An 18,041-nucleotide genomic window follows, 5' to 3' on the forward strand; every position below is an offset into this window, starting at 1 on the left:
CTGATTTTACTCAAAAGCAAAAATTTGTGTGTTTCCTTAAACAGAGTATAATATATGACTTGAGTGAATCTGTATCAGAAACTCTTCCTGCATTATTGATTCTCTTGGCTTAAGACCGTTTGCTGTCTGCACCCTTCAATTATACACCTTCAACATCAAAACCAGGCTCTCACACACACACACACACACACACAAACACACACACACAAACACACACAGTAAGGGTTGAACAGATTATTCCACTAGTGAAGTAATACATTTAATAGTCTCTGCTGTGGAGAGTTTTTGTCGACTATTTTGGGGGTGGAAGAAAACATTCATATCACTTTCTACAAAGTGTGGAGTTTTTTTTTTAAATCTTATTCCTGCTCTTCTCCCACAGTTTTTATTTAGTCTTTTAAAGATAAATAAAATTTATCTAAGCAAAATGCTTTCAGGCAGCAGGTTTTCTTCAGGCCTTCCATTTTCTTGCAAACTCCCTAAAATCTCCAGGGATGTGGATTGGCTATTGCTAGGTGTGTGTGTGTGTGTGGGGGGGGTGATGTACAGTGCCCTGCAACAGACTGGCATCTATTCCTGTATGTAGTGTTCCCAGGATCAGCTCCAGCTCTACTGTGTCCGTGGCCAAGATAATGCAGTTACTGAAGATGAATGAAAATAATTAATTAATTCACTTAAAGATCGTAAATCTGATATTTAAGACTACACATGCACATGATATGCATACAGTCAACTTCTGTATAAAGATTTTTATTTTGGGAAACTGAAATGAAACCATATTTGTAATATTATTATGATGCAAATCATTACTCAGATAATTATATATAGGAATGACAGCCGGTTATAGAAATAAAAGATATTGATATGATCAACTTGAAGGTGCGTCTTTATAATTAGGTGATGATAATAGACTACATTAAAAATCAAAATGTTTTGTAATATATAGGTGTAGAGTATAAACAGTGCCAGAGGTGAGAATGGGTGAGTCTGGTGCTTAATCAAGATGTCTTGAAAGCAGCGATGTTACCCAGTACAAATACATTATTTCAGATTGAACAGATAAAGTGTTCTTAACATGTAAAAAATTTACATAATTAAGAGGTGATGCACTATCACCGCATCAGGACAGGGATCCCGTGGGACGCAGCAAAAAAAGTTGCATGAGCGGAAGCTTTTTAGTTTCATACAATGCAGATCCTGTGAAGTAGAACTGTCAGAGCCACACTGACAGCACTAACGGGTTTTTCTAGTGTTTTTCAGGGTTCCCAGAGGAGTAGAGTTCAGAAATAAAAAACTAACTAACAAATAAATAAACCTTACTATTTAGATAGAGGCATTGTGTAGATAGATAGATTACATTCCTTCTAGAAACTAATCATCCAATTAAACTTTACTCCCCATGCAGATGAAAGCACTGGTGCTAATTCTAGCATAAATTAATAAATAAATAATAATATAAATTACATATATATTGTAATTATATAAAATATACTGAATTTATTGAATAAATTCTATTTTAATTTGATATTTTGATTTTTGTTATAAGGATGTGAGGAAATAAGGGAGGTCTGACCCTTCTCTGACCCATATTGTCTTTTTTTTTTTTTGTGCGTCTTCAAGAGGATGGTTCTCATGCTTGTTCCCCCTTTTGGTCCAAGCTTTAAAGGACACAAAGCAAAAAACAAGAGGGGGAGTGAGGTTTAGTGAAGACATTTTTCGGTAAATGCGATTTCTCTCCACTATTAACTGTAATCTCTTCCAGCAGACCCATGTTCAGCCAAATGAAGAAAGAATAGAAGACAAAGAGGGAAAACCATCTTATCCAAATCCAATTGCTGCTGGAAGAAGAGAGAGAGTGCACAAAAGGAGGGAGGAGAAGTAGGAGGAGAAGAGCTTGTAATTTGTCTGAGGGATTACATAGAGAGCTGGCAGAACTCACAGGCTGCCTCTTTCAAAATAGGTGTGTGTGTGTGTGTGTGTGTATGTGTGCATGTTTAATAGACCTGTGTGCGTATGTGTTTATGTCCGTATGCACATGTTTACTAGACCTGTGTGTGTGTGTGTATTGAATTACTCAGCTTACGCAATTTATGTTGTTATATAAAAGATTTCATTTCACATTTCAACATACTAGTTGACACGCTCCATTTTCTATTTGCCCTTTAACCTGACCAAATTACACCATGCCATTTCCAAAGCATTCAAAAGAGAGACTCTCTGACCCCCATTTCGCTCCCTCTATCTGCTCTGGACGTAACAGACAGTGACAGAGCCAATTAGGTAGTGTGCCACTACCAGGCACACACTCACCGAGAGAGAGAGAGTGAGAGAGAGAGCGAGAGAGAGAGAGAGAGAGAGAGAGCAGGCTAGGCTGGAGGCCAAGTTTTATGTGCCATCCTTAGATTTGATGTGAGAGAGGGCAGTACACAGACACTCAGCAAGGGAGAAACACACTCAGAGAAAGGCTAAAAGAAAGGGACAGATGGCCAGATATGTGTCAAGCTGAAGTATGTCAATGTCTGTGTGTGTTTGTCTGTGAGTGACAGTGATACAAAGAAGCCTGTCTCATGCTGCCTATAGCCCTCTACTCCTACTGTACTTTACATTGACAAAGAGCATATGCTTCACACACACATACGCACACACACATACAACACACACAAGTGAGTGCTGCCCTGGATTGAAGAACACATCATGGCACAAAGCTGATTAGCTGAATGATTACTGTCAGTCACACTGCCCTTCACAATTAGGCCACCTTCCTCCTTCCTCTTCCTCGTTTCCCATAATGACTCTGATATTTCTATTTCAGTTCTTCTTATTTCTCTGCATCTTTTCTGTCCTGCAATACTCTGTCTATTTGGCTCCTCTGGCTGTTCTCCAGTAGTTTGGTCCAGCTGGAATACAAAGGCCAAATGTCAAGATTTACAAAAACAGAATATGCAAAATAAATTTCAGTCATTATGACTGTAGTCTTCTTAGTTTTCCGATCAGTGGTGTCCAATCTCATCTGCAACACAGTCGGTGTGCCTGCAGCTTTTTATTCAGAACTGCCAGATTCAAGAGATATCATCTGTTTTATCAGATGATCTTTGCCTTCAGTTAACTATCAGGTGTGGCTCCTGCGCTTGGTTGGAACTGAAACCCTGCAGCCACACTAACCCTCTGTGGAAGGACTGGACACATCTGCTCCAGATCTTAAACTGTGTTTCTAAATCCTCAGATGCACAGCCAAACTAAATAGTGTAATATTTTGAAACATTGCTATATTTAATATAACAGTCAAATTTAACATTTCAATCAAAACTAGAAATGAAAGGTTCTAAATGTTGTCCACAGTCCAGCCTGCAGCAACAGATAATATGATATTGACTTCCCTGTCTGCACCATAGGAAATTCATCCTTACATCATAATCCACAGGTGATGCCTTTACTAAAACAATGAGCTTTAAGTGCTTTCCTATGTTTTTCCCAGTTTTGATTTAACCGTAGTCTAAGAGCAACAGAAAAATAAAGTTAAAGAAAAAAGAGAAAGAGCTAAAAGAAGAGACTGGTAGGTCCCACAGCAGCACTTAAAAAAAACTGTATTATTGATGACAAGACAAAGTGAAACATTTATCATCCACACAGAGATAGATAGCGATAGAGAGAGAGAGAGAGAGAGAGAGAGAGAGAGAGCTAAAAGCTGCCCAAATTTGTTAAGACAGGAATACTACATCGTCTCCACATTGTCGTCATTGTACTAAGGTCTATATGAGACTAGGTTTACTGTTCTGTCTCTTCATTCAACTCATCAGATGTATAAAATGTTAGGTTTGAATAAATACGTTATTTATGTACATTAAATGTGGTTAACAATATCCAATCAAAACAGCTCTTCTCTGCTTGTTTAAGAGGAGATTGTGAGCAGTCAAGCACTCTGAAAAGACAAATTATTATGCACTTATAGATTTCATCTTTTTTTGTTATTAAAAAATAATCAGCTGGTTGAAAGAATACTGAGGTATAGGTGCAAACCCGACCAAAGCAGCAGTACACCAACATTAACAAGAAAACTGTAGTGCATTTAAAGACATTAATTTAATTCACTTCAATTGTATTTGTACAGCACTTTTAACAAAGCAGCTTTAAATAAATATCTTTATTTTGAAATGTATAAATTTATCCCAAATAAGTGAGTCAGGGGCAATGGTGGTGAAAAACCCCCGATAAGAGGAGGAAACCTAGAGAGAAACCAGACTCAGAATGGAACCCATCCACATCTGGGTGACACTGGAGGGTGGGATTATCAACCATTAGTTTTCTATAAATGTGGACTATATGATCAAAGCATGCAACTGTGAACTGAGCGGCTTATGAGTATGGGCATCAGATCTATTTCTGAATTCATTCTAAATTTAACTTAAAGTCGATTGAATCAACTGAAGGTATTAACTTGAAACCTACAGAAGGAGGAACATTTTTTTTGGTACCATCCACAGTGTTCTTTAAGCTGTTCATGTGGAACAACCTTATCATCAGCGAGTGGAATTCAGGTGAGGAGAGCCCCAAACCCAAGTAGGGTTGAGAGTTCATGTAAAGTCACAGTCAAGTTTTTTTTGCTTTCATTTAAACGAGAATGGATGAGCTGAAATAGCATTATTATGTTCAGAAATTAAGTCACCTACTTCCTACTGCCCACTCTATTTATGATAGGATTGCACACATCATTTTATTCTGCACAAAACACTGAATTAATGCTGTTTGCACGAGGCGGCCATCTTGCTCTGAAATTTTGCTCCTAGTCTCATACAAAAAGTTGAACTTTTTACAACAACTTTTCATTTACGCACTGTTTATAAGAAGCTGCTACAGAGTGAGTGACAGCTTTGTGTTTTGTGTGTGTGTGTGTGTGTGTGTGTGACCATAGGCAGGTTTTTTAAATTTTGATGGGGATCAAATGCCCCAATAAGGATTGAAATATCTGCTGAATCTTACCTTTTGTGTCAGAAAACTCAGAGTATGAGTATTCCTGTCCTTGCAGTCATTGTAAGTCTTTTTAACTTATTGATTTAAATAATCTCTCTCTCTCTCTCTCTCTTTGTGTGTGTGTGTGTTTATACTATGGTCTGTTTGGGGGATAAGTACTTGATAACAGCTGACACTGCCCTGCCCCCTGCTTTACACACACAAAGGCCTGTGATTCTATTATTGTTTGACTGCTGCACCTCCCACTCATGCATACACACCCACTCACTTGGACCCCTAGAACCAACATAATCACCACTATTGTGGCTGAGACACACACACTGACAGGACCACAAAGGCACACGTGCTCTGACACACGCAGAGGTACAATAACGCACAAGCTCTTAACAACGACCCAGACTCAAGTAACAGGCATTAACAGGGAACTACCCAAACACACACACAGAGTATAGACCAAACTAGTGACAAATGTGTATAAGCATTAAAAAACTGAGCTATGTAACTAATTAAAGTATGTGTTGCTTGGTGATGATGGGAGTATTCCTGTGCTCTTATTAACTGTTTAAAACATTTCTGATGTTTCTTTTGCTCCTTGATGAACTGGCTACAGAACTCCCCTCACCCCTTTCAGATATAATGGGTCAGCTGTAAGTGGCAGCCTGTGCTTAGTTGTGCTGTTTCTTAATGAAACATTTATGTGCTTTATGTGTATCTCAAACTGTACTCAAACTCAAGCTGTAGTAAAACTGCTGAGGTTGCAGAAGCAGCACTATGTAGATGGACAGAGGAACAGCAGCCTGATAGCTGTGTTGATGATGGGGTGGAGGGTAGTTAAGTGGAAGAGTGGTGTCTGGAGCTGTCTTTACATGACTGCATGCAACCACAGACAAATGTGGCTATTAATGTGCTCTCTCTCTCTCTCTCTCTCTCTCTCTTTCTTGTTTCTCTCACTCAGTTTTGAGTAAGATAGACAGACACCACATCACACAAAAGAAGCAGTCTGAAAGCACATTAACACTTTAACTGAACACCAGCTCAATCAGCCAATCATGTGGCAGCACATGGTATAAAATCATGCAGATACACATCAGGAGCTTCAGTTAATGTTCACATCAAACATCAGAATGAAGAAAATGTCTGATCTCTGTGACTTTAACCATGACATGGATGTCATATGGGCTGGATTGAGTATTTCAGACAAGAGCAGAAGACAATAACCGTTATGGGCACAGGCTCATGGACAGTTACTGGACTGAAATTGGACAGTTGAAGACTGGAAAAAGACCAGGTGATCCAGTCCAGTGTGAGTGAGTCTATGCTCATGAGAGCCTCAGATTCCTGTTCTTGGCTAACACTAGAAGAACCTGATGTGTTCTCCTGTTGTTCCCCTCAGTGTTTGGTGTCTTGTGATGCTGAGATGCTTTTCTGCTCACCATGGTTGCACTGAGTGATTATTTAAGTTTCTTTATCCTTCCTGGCAGCTCAGACCAGTCTGATTATCTCCCCTGATCTCTCATCAACAAGGTGTTTCCACATAGCAGAACTGTTTCTCACTAAGTGTTTTTTATTTATTTATATATATATTTTTTGATTTTTGCACCATTCTGTTTTAAACACTAGAGACTGGTGTGTGTAAAAATCCCAGCAATAGATCTGCAGTTTCTGAAGTACTCAAACCATCTCCTCAGACAACAACAATCACATCATGTTTCAAGTCACAGAGATTGTTAGATTGTTGAGCCTTTTTTTCTTCAGTTTGATGTCTGAAGTGAACAGTAACTGAAGCTCTCACGCGATGTTATGCAGTGTGGCATTAACACACTGACCAGGTGTTTCTAATAAAGTGGATGGTGTGTGTGTGTGTGTGTGTGTGTACTGTAAAGATCTTTCAACACCCAGTATATTATAGTCGATATATTATTGGTACTGATGGGAGAGTAGTGTGAGTGTGTGTGGGTGAGAGAGAGGGGGGTAGAGGTGGGGGGTGGAGGTGAGTACCCTGTGTGTGTGTTTAATTGTTTAATAGGCTGAGAACACACACATGTACCCCTGGGGCTCAATCCTGAAGGCTAAGAGCAGAGCAGATCGATCAGCTACACCACCCGTAACTGACTCTCACCCCCCCACCCCACACACACACACACACACACACACATACAGACACAGAGCAAAAATAGTTACTACCACTCTCAAAGGTACTTTAGGATAAGTATATCAGTGACAAAATGGAGGACGATCTTCCCACTAGACTAGACACTATATCCCTGTGTGTGTGTGTGTATTTGTGTGCATTTGTGTGCATGTGTGTGTGTGTGTTTCTACGCAGAGAGATACAGGAAGGGAGAACCTTTAGTTGCTGCAGCCATGTGGCTTTAGCCATCTGTTGACATGGTCTAATTTAATTAGAAATTTTGCAAGAGGTCTCCAGTATTAATGAAAAAGACTGCAGACATAAAGAGCTCACACACGTACCTCCTACACTGCAAAAAAAGTATGTTGTTACAAGTGAAAATATCTTAAATCCCTAAGGTTTTTTTCCGTTACAGTTCATTGTAAAACAAAAATAAGATCCAAATGATCATACTGAATAAGAACACATTTCCCTCTCCACCTTCCCTACTTCATGGCTGGGTTCTATTGTTTTAGAATGGCAAGCATGCAGGATTTTCTCCCCACCCTCTCTCTCTCTCTCTCCCTCTCTCTCTTTCTCCCTCTCTCTCTCTCACTCTCAGAGATGCATTCATTATTTACATCAATCTGTACTGGATTATTAATGCTAAAAGCAATCAGGCAATGCTTCATTAAATTAACTGGAGATACAGAGAGAGAGAAAGAGAGAGAGAGAGAGAGAGAGAGAGAGAGAGGGGGAGAGAGAGAGAGAGAGAGAAGGCATACAGTGTTAAAAGGCCCTAAAATTAGTGAAGCTAAAATGCCTCCATTAATGGTTCCATCCTCTTTCCTCCTACTCTCCCTCCATTCTACACACCTCACTCTCTCCCATTAAAATCTGCTGTTTTGGCTGCATGCTCACTGAAGTTGTTTTTTTTTCCTTCACACAAATATGCGGTTTTCTTCTGTTCCTCATTCTTAAAAGTCCACTCGAAATTTTAACATTCTTTGACCCCAAACCCTCTTTGTGTCTTTTTACCACTCGTTACCCTTTTTCTCTTCTCTCCTCATCTCTGCTGCTTTTCTTTCCTCCTCTTATTTTCTGTTGTATGATATTGCCCCCCACCAACACCACCATACTGTAGACATGACAGTAATTGGACTCCTTTACAGAAAAAAAACATAAAATGTATAAAGTTATACATGCATTTATAGACTTTTCTGCTGTTAGTAATTCAATGGACTTATAAGGAGTAGAATAAAAACATTTCTCTGATAGTAAACACTGATGATGCTCATGTTACTTATTCTGTCATGCTATCAAGACAGGGATACTAATTAATTGTGTGTGTGTGTGTGTTCCACTGTCTGCCCCTTGCTCTTCAGAATGTTGTTTTTATATGAGCCATGTGGATGTAATAAAATAATATGCACTTGAGTCTGTTTTTCCCATCACTCCATGTTTCAATGCAATCTTGGTTTTTTTTCTCACACTCATTCTGGCTGTGATTCAGTATGTGATTTGGAAATACATAGTGGGGACAGATTCACTGAAACTGAGACTCTTTTCTGCTCAGCACAGTTGTAAATAGTCAAATCAGCCCTTCTGGCACCAATAATCACGACGTGGGCAAAATCACTGAGACTCAGATTGCATTGTTTTCTCTCTTTCAGTAAACATTAACTCAAGCTCTTGACCTGCATCTGTAAGAGTTTTACACATTGTGCTGCCACTTTAATGTCTGACTGCATGACTGCATGAATGAGCAGGTGTAAAGGTTCCTATAAAATGTATATATGGGTATATGTGTGTACACACACACACACACACAAACACACACGTTATCTTTGTGTATTTTTATTCTTATTGTATGATCCTGTTAGAAATAAATCACTCTTTTAGCCTCTTCTAGGCAACACTGCAGGTTTTCTAAAAAAAACAAACAAACAAACAACTATTTAATAACGCATACCAGCCAAATCTTCACATACACACACCAATCACTGTGAAAATATTTAGTGATCATTAAAAGTGTACACATGACTAGAGCATAATCATAACTCAAAAATCAGCCTTCAGCAGGACCTCAGCAGATATTTACTGATGAAATGCCCCAAAGGCTGAAGACCCATCACTCATACAATGCTATATTGATATATTTTATAGACACAACTGTAGCACAAAGAAAAAAATGTGATGGCAAATAATCATAATGCAATTCCTAGCACTTAAAAGTCCTCAAAAAAAAACATGGCACATATTCAAACAGATATGCACCCGTTTTGCATATGTGCACAAGGGCCTCTTGACTCCTCCTGACTGATGTCTAGAAAGAAAGAAAGAGAGGGAGGGAGAGAGAGAGAGAGAGAGAGGGAGGGAGGAAGGGAGGGAGGGAGGGAGAGGGTGTGTGTGTGTGTGTGTGTGTGTGTGGAGAGAGAGAGAGAGAGAGAGAGAGAGAGAGAGAGAGAAAGAAATATCGGCTGCCATCTGCCAGAACCTGGGGCTGTACTTGCCCCACTGCCCGTGATTTTTTTCTCTTCTCTTCTCTTCTCTTCTCTTCTCTTCTCTTCTCTTCTCTTCTCTTCTCTTCTCTTCTCTTCTCTTCTCTTCTCTTCCTCTCTCTCTCGCTCTATCTATCTATCTATCTATCTATCTATCTATCTATCTATCTATCTATCTATCTATCTATCTATCTATCTATCTCATTCTGTCTGTCCTTCTCCCCATGTACAGTCTTTGATAACTGTAGCTGCAATTCATCACCTTTAGTCCAATTCGACAAGTTCTGAAACAAACTGTGCTGATTATGTGTATGAATGTTTAAATTTGTTTGTGAGAAAGGCAAGAAAGAGACAGAGAGAGAGAGAGAGAGAGAGAGAGAGAGAGAGAGGTCAGTGGGAGTGAATGAGAGAGCACTGAACCACATGAGTGAGCAGACATGAATCAAGTCAGGAAGTGACATAAGAGACATGACATAAGAACAAGATGCATGAATGTAAACATGTAGCTCTTTAACAACACACACACACACACACACACACACACACACACCTGAATGGCCTGAATGAATCTGGGGAGCTGGTTTGAGCAGACTCAAATAAGACAAATAAATATTCAAAGACTGAAACAAGGATACAGGAAAAGAAGGAGTGCAGACTGAGAGATAGAAATAATCTGACCTGCTAGAAAAATGTTAGGACTGTAGGGGAGATTAACCTAAAACCCATAAACGTAAAGCTCAGCATAAACACACCATCGTCAGGAGAGTTAAAAGTGAGACTTCAGACTTCTAAAAAGGTTTATTTCTTTTCAATAGCGTAGTATTTTTTTATTTTAGCAGAAATTAACGCTCTAACATTTCTTATGTTAAAAAAAGTAACAAACGCATTTTAAGCTACAAGATGCTACAGCTCTCAACACATAACAGAGATCTGTATAATGTGTATAAAGTGTATTTACTCTATGATTAAGCCAGTGAGTAGACACCCATGTTGTGTCACTTACCTAATGATTTCACCTAACAAGGGCATACAGATTAGAGTAACACACACAGAACACAGTAACACAGAGAGACAATAACAGGACTCTGAATAAGAACAGGTAAAGAGAGATTGACAGAAATACAGAGAAAAGGTAAGGAAGCCCTGAGGTTCATGTATTTATGATCAGCATTTCACAGCTAGTTTTTTAACAGCCTTTTATTATAATGATGATTTTAATGAAACCAACATTAATGAGATATAGGTACATTTAGCATGACTTATTAATCAAATTTGTCTGTCTGTCACTACAGCACACACACATACTCACTATGACACAAGCACATGCACACACAGACACAAACACACAAAGAATATTTCTCTTCCTCCAGTCCAGTCATACAGAAGATGGAGTGAGGGAAGATGAAATTGTTAACACAGCCACAGTGCGTATTTATCCAAGGGAAAAATGCACAAATTTATATTAAGCAGGTTGTGCAGTGTAGGAGGTTAATGCATAGCCACCTAGAAGCACAGAGCAGACGCCATCTTCTGTGGGAGCCAAATGAATGCACCAGAGCTCTATGCAAATTTCACCAAGGCTAACAAGCATGGCTGCATGATTGGAGTGCCATTGAAATTCCTGTCTCGCACAGTCCTCCTCCCTCACTTCCTATCTCAGTCTTCTCATCTTTCCATCTCTTTCTCATGACCTCATGATCAGTATCTCTATCTATCTATCTATCTATCTATCTATCTATCTATCTATCTATCTATCTATCTATCTATCTATCTATCTATCTATCTATCTATGTTATCTATCTATCATTAAAATGGAAGAGAACACTTGTACCACCTTGCTACGGAATAAATTGTGTAGCTGGTTCTCTCTCTCTCTCTCTCTCTCTCTCTCTCTCTCTCTCTGGGCACAAGGCAGCGTCTTTCCTCAAACATGCAAGCGATGCTTTGCACCTGCTCTCTCTGTAATACATCCAAACACGGCCATGAATAAACAAGCTCAATCCTGTATTCTGCCACTGTCACCACTACCACAGTCACCTCAGCCCATAAACACACATCAATAAGTAAATGACTCTGTGTCCCTCATCTTACACACACACACTCACACACACACACACACACAAAGCAATATGTGTTAAGTCAAACTCAAATCTAGAATAATACACAGAAAAACGCACAGTATGTGTGTTTCACGCCTCACAGTTAATGGGAAAACAGGGATGAAATAAATATATAACTAGGGGAAGGGGCAATGGGAAGAACATGCATCTTTAATGGGCAAATATGCAGCCATCTTCCCTTAGCTCTCTAGAGATTTAGTCACATCAGGGTTTTAGAACTGCTTGTACTCTTTTCCATTGCGTCCATCTATCTGTCCACACGTCCTGCTTTCATCCACCCCCCTCTTTTTTTGCATAATTCAGCAGCCTGAAAACTTTCTTGCTATCCCCATCATTTTGCTTTCCCGACTTTTGATGTTGCTGTTCTGAGTAATGTGAAAGAGGAAGAGATGTGACAAAATGGTGATAGGAGCTAAAGGAGCAGCTGGAGTGGCAGCATGCTCCACTAAAGGGAACGCTGATTACTGATACTCACAGAGCACTCTTCATACTCACCTCTCTGTCTCTCCTTATTCCCTTTCTATTTCTCTTATCTGCCCTATGAATGCTGTGCCTTAACTCAGCTTCAACAGGCCTCATCAGCTCAGTGCCACCAAATGTGTGTGATGTGTGTGTGTGATGTGGAAAAAAATATCAACAAATAACAGTCCAAACTAAAAAGTATAAACTGTATGTATGTACATTTCTTAATGTGTTTAACTGTAGATCATTTTGATTGTATTGGGGTTTGGTCAGGCTTGGATCATGTGTAAGTGTGTTAAATCTTTAAAATCCTGAAGTCCTTGCTAATGAAGACTGAGATCTCTTTACACCTAGGCTTCACTTGCGTATCATGCCCAAGAGAGCCTCAGAGTCCTGTTCTTGGATGACAGGAGAGGGACCTGATGTGGTCCTCTGCTCTTGTAGCTCATCCACCTGTGTTGTAATGCTTTTCTGCTCACCACGGATGTGAAGAGTGATTATTTGAGTTTTTATACTGGCAGCTCAGAACAGTCTAATAATTCTCCTCTGAATTTTTCATCAAGAAGGTGTTCACATCAAACATCTGATGTTTGCTGTGAACATTAACTGAAGCTCTGATCTGATCTGTTTTGCATGATTTCATTCATTGTGCTGCTGCCTTATGATTGGCTGATTAGATAACTGCATGAATGTGCAGGTGTACAGGTGTTCCTAATGAAGTGGACATGTGTGTGCACATTTTATAACATTTTAAATGTAAATTAATTTAAGCACTTGACTTCTTCCTTTCTGTTTCTTTCTTCCTTTCCCTCATTTTTGCAAGTTTAAAAGGTCTAAACACTTCAGTGAACTTAAAATCTGTCAACAGAATAAATGCAACCCAGAGGCACCTAATTCTCTATTCGCATCTATTCTCTCTACAGAGACGGAGTCTAAACACAGTCACAAAAAGTCATGTCTCTAGACACCTCAGACTTCAGCAACTGCTCTGCACAACCATGACTCTCCTTTCTTTCTAAAATTCTTGAACATGCTGTAAACAATCATCTGTCTTTCCAGTTCTGCAGAACCCTCACCCTCAATCATCTAAAACTAAATTCCAGTAAGACTAGACTGTTCTATATCTCTGGAGATGCATTCTTATGTCAAAATCTTATCAAAGCTCCCAGGAGAACTCTCAGTCACACAATTTGTCAATGCATACAACCCTGGTGTAGTTCTGGACAATCTGACATCATTAGTAGGATCCAGCTCCTTCTCTCCATAGAGGCCACTCTGCTGCTTTTTCAGTTCGTTGTCACTGTGAGTTTGGACCCAAAATGCAGCTGCATGCCTTGTTATCTGAGCAGCCTAGTCTCTGTTTGTCTTCAAAAGAACACTAAAGACTCGCCTCTTCACTAAACACTTAGCTAAGAACAAAGCTCAGGAGAAAACAACCACAAAGTCTAAGAGGGTTTTAGGTTTAGGTTTACTGACCTATTTTCATCACAGACTCCTACTGAGTACATAAAAATATACCCAATTCTGCAAGTGGCTTATTGTGTTACTATTCATACATCCAGTAGCACTGTGGCATTTAACAAACAGGGCAATGCTCCATTGTTTTTATTCTCCAATTTCTAAGTGATATCTTTAAGTGATATCCTGAGGTAACTATGGTGTAACATAAGAAGTTTGCCATATTGTCTGGATATCACAGGAGTGAATCCGTTTGAACCTCTCTCACCCGAAAACCAGAAAACCGCTCTCTTGGACTCCTGGCCACCAAAATGAGTTTCTTTTATGACATTCACTCTGGTCATGAAAAGCCTATTCCTGTATACATATGTAACACACACCTCAACTCAAGCAAATCATATTTTCACAACTATCAAATCTAATATCTTCATATCCATGCTTTTTTTTTTTACAAATAGATGGATGTTACAGTGGATTTCTCTCTTTCTCTCTCTCTCTCTCTCTCTCTCTCTCTCTCTCACACACATACTCATTCACTCACACACACACACACATGAGCACACACACAAATAAATAAATAAATAAATAAATAAATAAATAAATAAATAAATAAATAAATAACACCAGTTCCTCAAAACAACGGCCCAAGGCTCAGATAGTTACTGATGTTCCATCCACACAAGGTCAGGAGGTGGTGGTGTGCATGCCTTCTCAGCAAATCCAATTCACACTCTGAGTCAGTATGAATGATTTCAATGACTACTTGACAGCTGATAGGCAAAGGAAATTGCTGAGAGCTCTCATGACTAAGCCCAGTATGTGTATAGGATGTGTGTCTTCACTGTTCGCTTCACCGTTCATGAAAATGTTGCTACAAATTATATGAAATTTTGACTTAAGGACTAAGGTTTAGATTAGAAGAGATGCATTAAAGGAGAGATTAAATAAAAATATAAACAATACAAGGAAGTACAGCCATAACAGTGGTATAAGAAGGTATAATAAATTAGGACCTGATTACATAAAAGTCCAACAGATTAATAAATTTCAAATGTGTTTTTTCCAAAAGACCCTTTGATAGAAGTACACACAAGGACACATGCTCACCTGACTGTATGCATGCTACACGTTTACATAAATGGTTGTAGGCTTTATGGTTTAAACTGTATAAAAACATACGGAATATGAAATAGAAAATATAGATAAATCCTGGTCCTAAGCAGACATGCTGTCATTATATAATTCTCTCACCATCACTGCCACTCCATCAATGATCATCAGTAAATAAGTCAAAGAGCGCAGTGTTGTTTCGCTGAGATGGAAGTGTGACCTTCTATTAATCTATTGTACAACCAGTTAATCAATTAAGGGGCAATCCACAGCTGTGCACAACACAACAAAGACCAGGAAAAAGAGCAGCAACAATCAATAATGCTATAGGAGTGTAACCACACATGCACACACACACACACACACACACATACCCTATGTATATTAACTCTACATTAACTCTTATTTCACATCCACAGTGAAATATCAGTGTGTGAACACATAACACATAACTAACAGTAAATCAATATAACTCTCTCTCTCTCTCTCTCTCTCTCTCTCTTACACATACACACACACACACACACACACATTTTCTGGGAAAACACTATACTATGCTACACGTTTAGAAGAAGAAGAAGAAATTCATAAAATAAATCTTTACTTTGCATATTGAGTTCAAAATCTCAGACTGGATCATGCTAAATAATCATTGAAGTATGTTTTTTATAAATCTAATATCGATGATATTCAGCATCTAACACTGTCATGCACTTCTCAGTCATGTCACTGCTCCATGCATATTGCTGTTTAAATAGTAAGAATTTTTTTTGTCACTTTACTTGGGTTGTAGATGCTGTAGTTCCTCCTCCAACATATTTGCAAAGCATATTTTGCAGACTGTTTTGTTATTCTGATTATTAATAGAAAAATAACATTCAGATTGATTTTATTCCAGTTACACCACATAATAGCAAAGGTTTTTGATCCTTTATTAGTAGTTTAGGGTGTTTTTACTAGTGAAAGTAAAATGAGCAGCATATCAGACTGATACCTGATATCAGCACTGTTTACCGAGTTTTCTGAATCATTATTCCAGAGATTAGGTTTGATGTAAGCAAAGGTTTTCCACTGGCTGAGAAGTGAACTGAGTAAACTTTTCACAGTTACTGTGTTCAACTGTATTTCATAACTCTACTGAATGCACTTATTTATTTATTTTTTCATAGAATTGTCAGATAAAAAAATCTCACAGTTTAACTGAATGTAACATTCTTCTCTATTTGTTTAAAATTAAAATCATATATACTGAAAGTCAATGAAAGCATTGGACAGTTTTTAAATAAGCTGTACTAGAATTTTTAATTTATCTTAAAATTAAACCACCACCGAGTTCCTTGCCGTGGTTCTCTCCAGGAAAAGAGCAGAATGCTCCATTCAGGTGACCGAAGCCTTGCCTCTGGTGCTGGAGTTTATATACCCTGACATCTTATTCAGACTGATAGAAAAAGACAGCCTTTCCTTGCCTGTGGTCACTCGCTGTGGGTAGTGATCAAAACAGAAAGGTTGTGGTGAAAAGTGGCAGAAATAAGGATTCTACACAGCATTTGGGGTTTACTTTCCATGATACGTTGAGGAGACAGGCAATCTGGGACAGCCTCAAAGTATTGCTGTGGCTCCTCTGAATGGAGAGGAGACGTCCCACTGGTCTGCCTCAGTCTGCCCCAGTAACAGTCTGTAATTTAAGATCTAAACCAGGCACAAACTCTTCAAGCCTGTACAACAAGATTTCATGATCAACAATCCCAACTACTGGATTCACATCTACTGTAGCAGCATTAGGTGACTGACCAGTTTAACCAGCACTGTTTCTCTACTACAGTGTTTCTGAAACCAGACTACGATTCATCATTTGTTATTTCCCTTAGAAATGTGCATAGAAACATGGAAAAGAGGAAATGTCTGGTAGCCAGAAAGATCAAAAGAGATCAGGATTTCTGGTTTCTCTCCCCTAACCCTAACACAGCGATCTTAACAAAAATAAATAAATTAATTTAAAAAAAGAAAACATGCCCAAAGTTGAGTGTATAATTATGTTTAGTGAGGGCTCCGTATGATTTACATTAATTAGTAATAGTAAATAACATTCATTTTCAAAACCGATATTTATTGAAAATTGTTGTTACCTAATTTTTATAAACAGGAACAAATGTTAGAATTAAACCATTATGTAACCATTAGATTTGACGTTTGTTAACAGTTTGTATGTTAATTAATGTTTTAATTAATATTAGCTATATTAGTAAAATAGCCGTTTATGGCAATGACTCTTTTCATCCAAATTACAATTTTGCTAAAAGCTGACATCTCTGGGATTTTCTCTGGTTTTCTGCTTCTTCTTTCATGCATAGCGATGCTAAACACATTGACAAACTCTGCTTTAAACTTCCTCTCTAAAGTATTTAGTTTAGAAAGTACTGACTACAGATATAAACCATTATTACTCCCCTTTGTTTTTCCTTCTTGTAAAATACAATAAACATATCTCTTCTGTTAATCAATCACTAATGCATAAGAGTGAAACACAGAGAAACATTCTTTAAGTATAATAAATGATTATGACAATACGCCTTTATGATTTATGAAGTGCTTTACGTATTTATGCTAACAAAAAGACTGTATGTTGGCATCTGTACAATAAGGGACACAGAGAGGAATATCTGTAGATTGATTAAATAATGCATATTTATTTATTTTAACTTATCATCCAAAAAGATGTCTTTTTACTAACATTAATTAATACATTAATCAACATATAAACCCCTAATAAATAGCAATAAGTGACCTGATAATGTTTACTCAGTTTATGAAGTATTTGCTAAATGAGTGTTTAATTGTAATTAATTATAATAATTTTTACTTGAAGTGACAGGTTAGTTATTATCACTATCATTAATCGTTAACAAACTTAACTACTCTTTAGGAGTGCTTACTATTGTATTAAGTCATTTTTATTTATCTACACTTATTGTAACATGTAATAAAAATGCAGATGTAGACTGTGAGCCACATCATTTTCTTGGCTCTGTCTGGGCTACAGTGACATCACCAATGTGAGCAAAATCCAGTGATACCTTGTTTTGGATTTCCTTGAACACACACACACACACACACACATTGTACTCTTCTCCCTCCTGCTCCTCTATTCAAAATGGGAAACATAAAAATAATAATAAAAAAAAGCCAAATGAATTAAAGGTTGATTACAAGAGCTCCCTAAAACCCTAATGAGGTTTGCATGGTCTCCTAGCTAGTCTAAAATCAGAACATGATGTCTGAGCTTCATTTTAATTAAGAATCAATTAATGCATC

At 38.1% G+C, this 18,041-nt stretch overlaps 1 protein-coding gene across 3 annotated transcripts in view; it reads right to left on the bottom strand.

The window, feature by feature from the left end:
- LOC131368211 (cell adhesion molecule DSCAML1) overlaps window positions 1-18,041 on the bottom strand; it is a 92,317-nt gene that overhangs the window by 57,933 nt on the left and 16,343 nt on the right. The gene's annotated exons all lie outside the window — the stretch shown is intronic.

Source organism: Hemibagrus wyckioides, linkage group LG17, assembly GCF_019097595.1.
Source record: "Hemibagrus wyckioides isolate EC202008001 linkage group LG17, SWU_Hwy_1.0, whole genome shotgun sequence".
Taxonomy (NCBI): Eukaryota; Metazoa; Chordata; class Actinopteri; order Siluriformes; family Bagridae; genus Hemibagrus; species Hemibagrus wyckioides.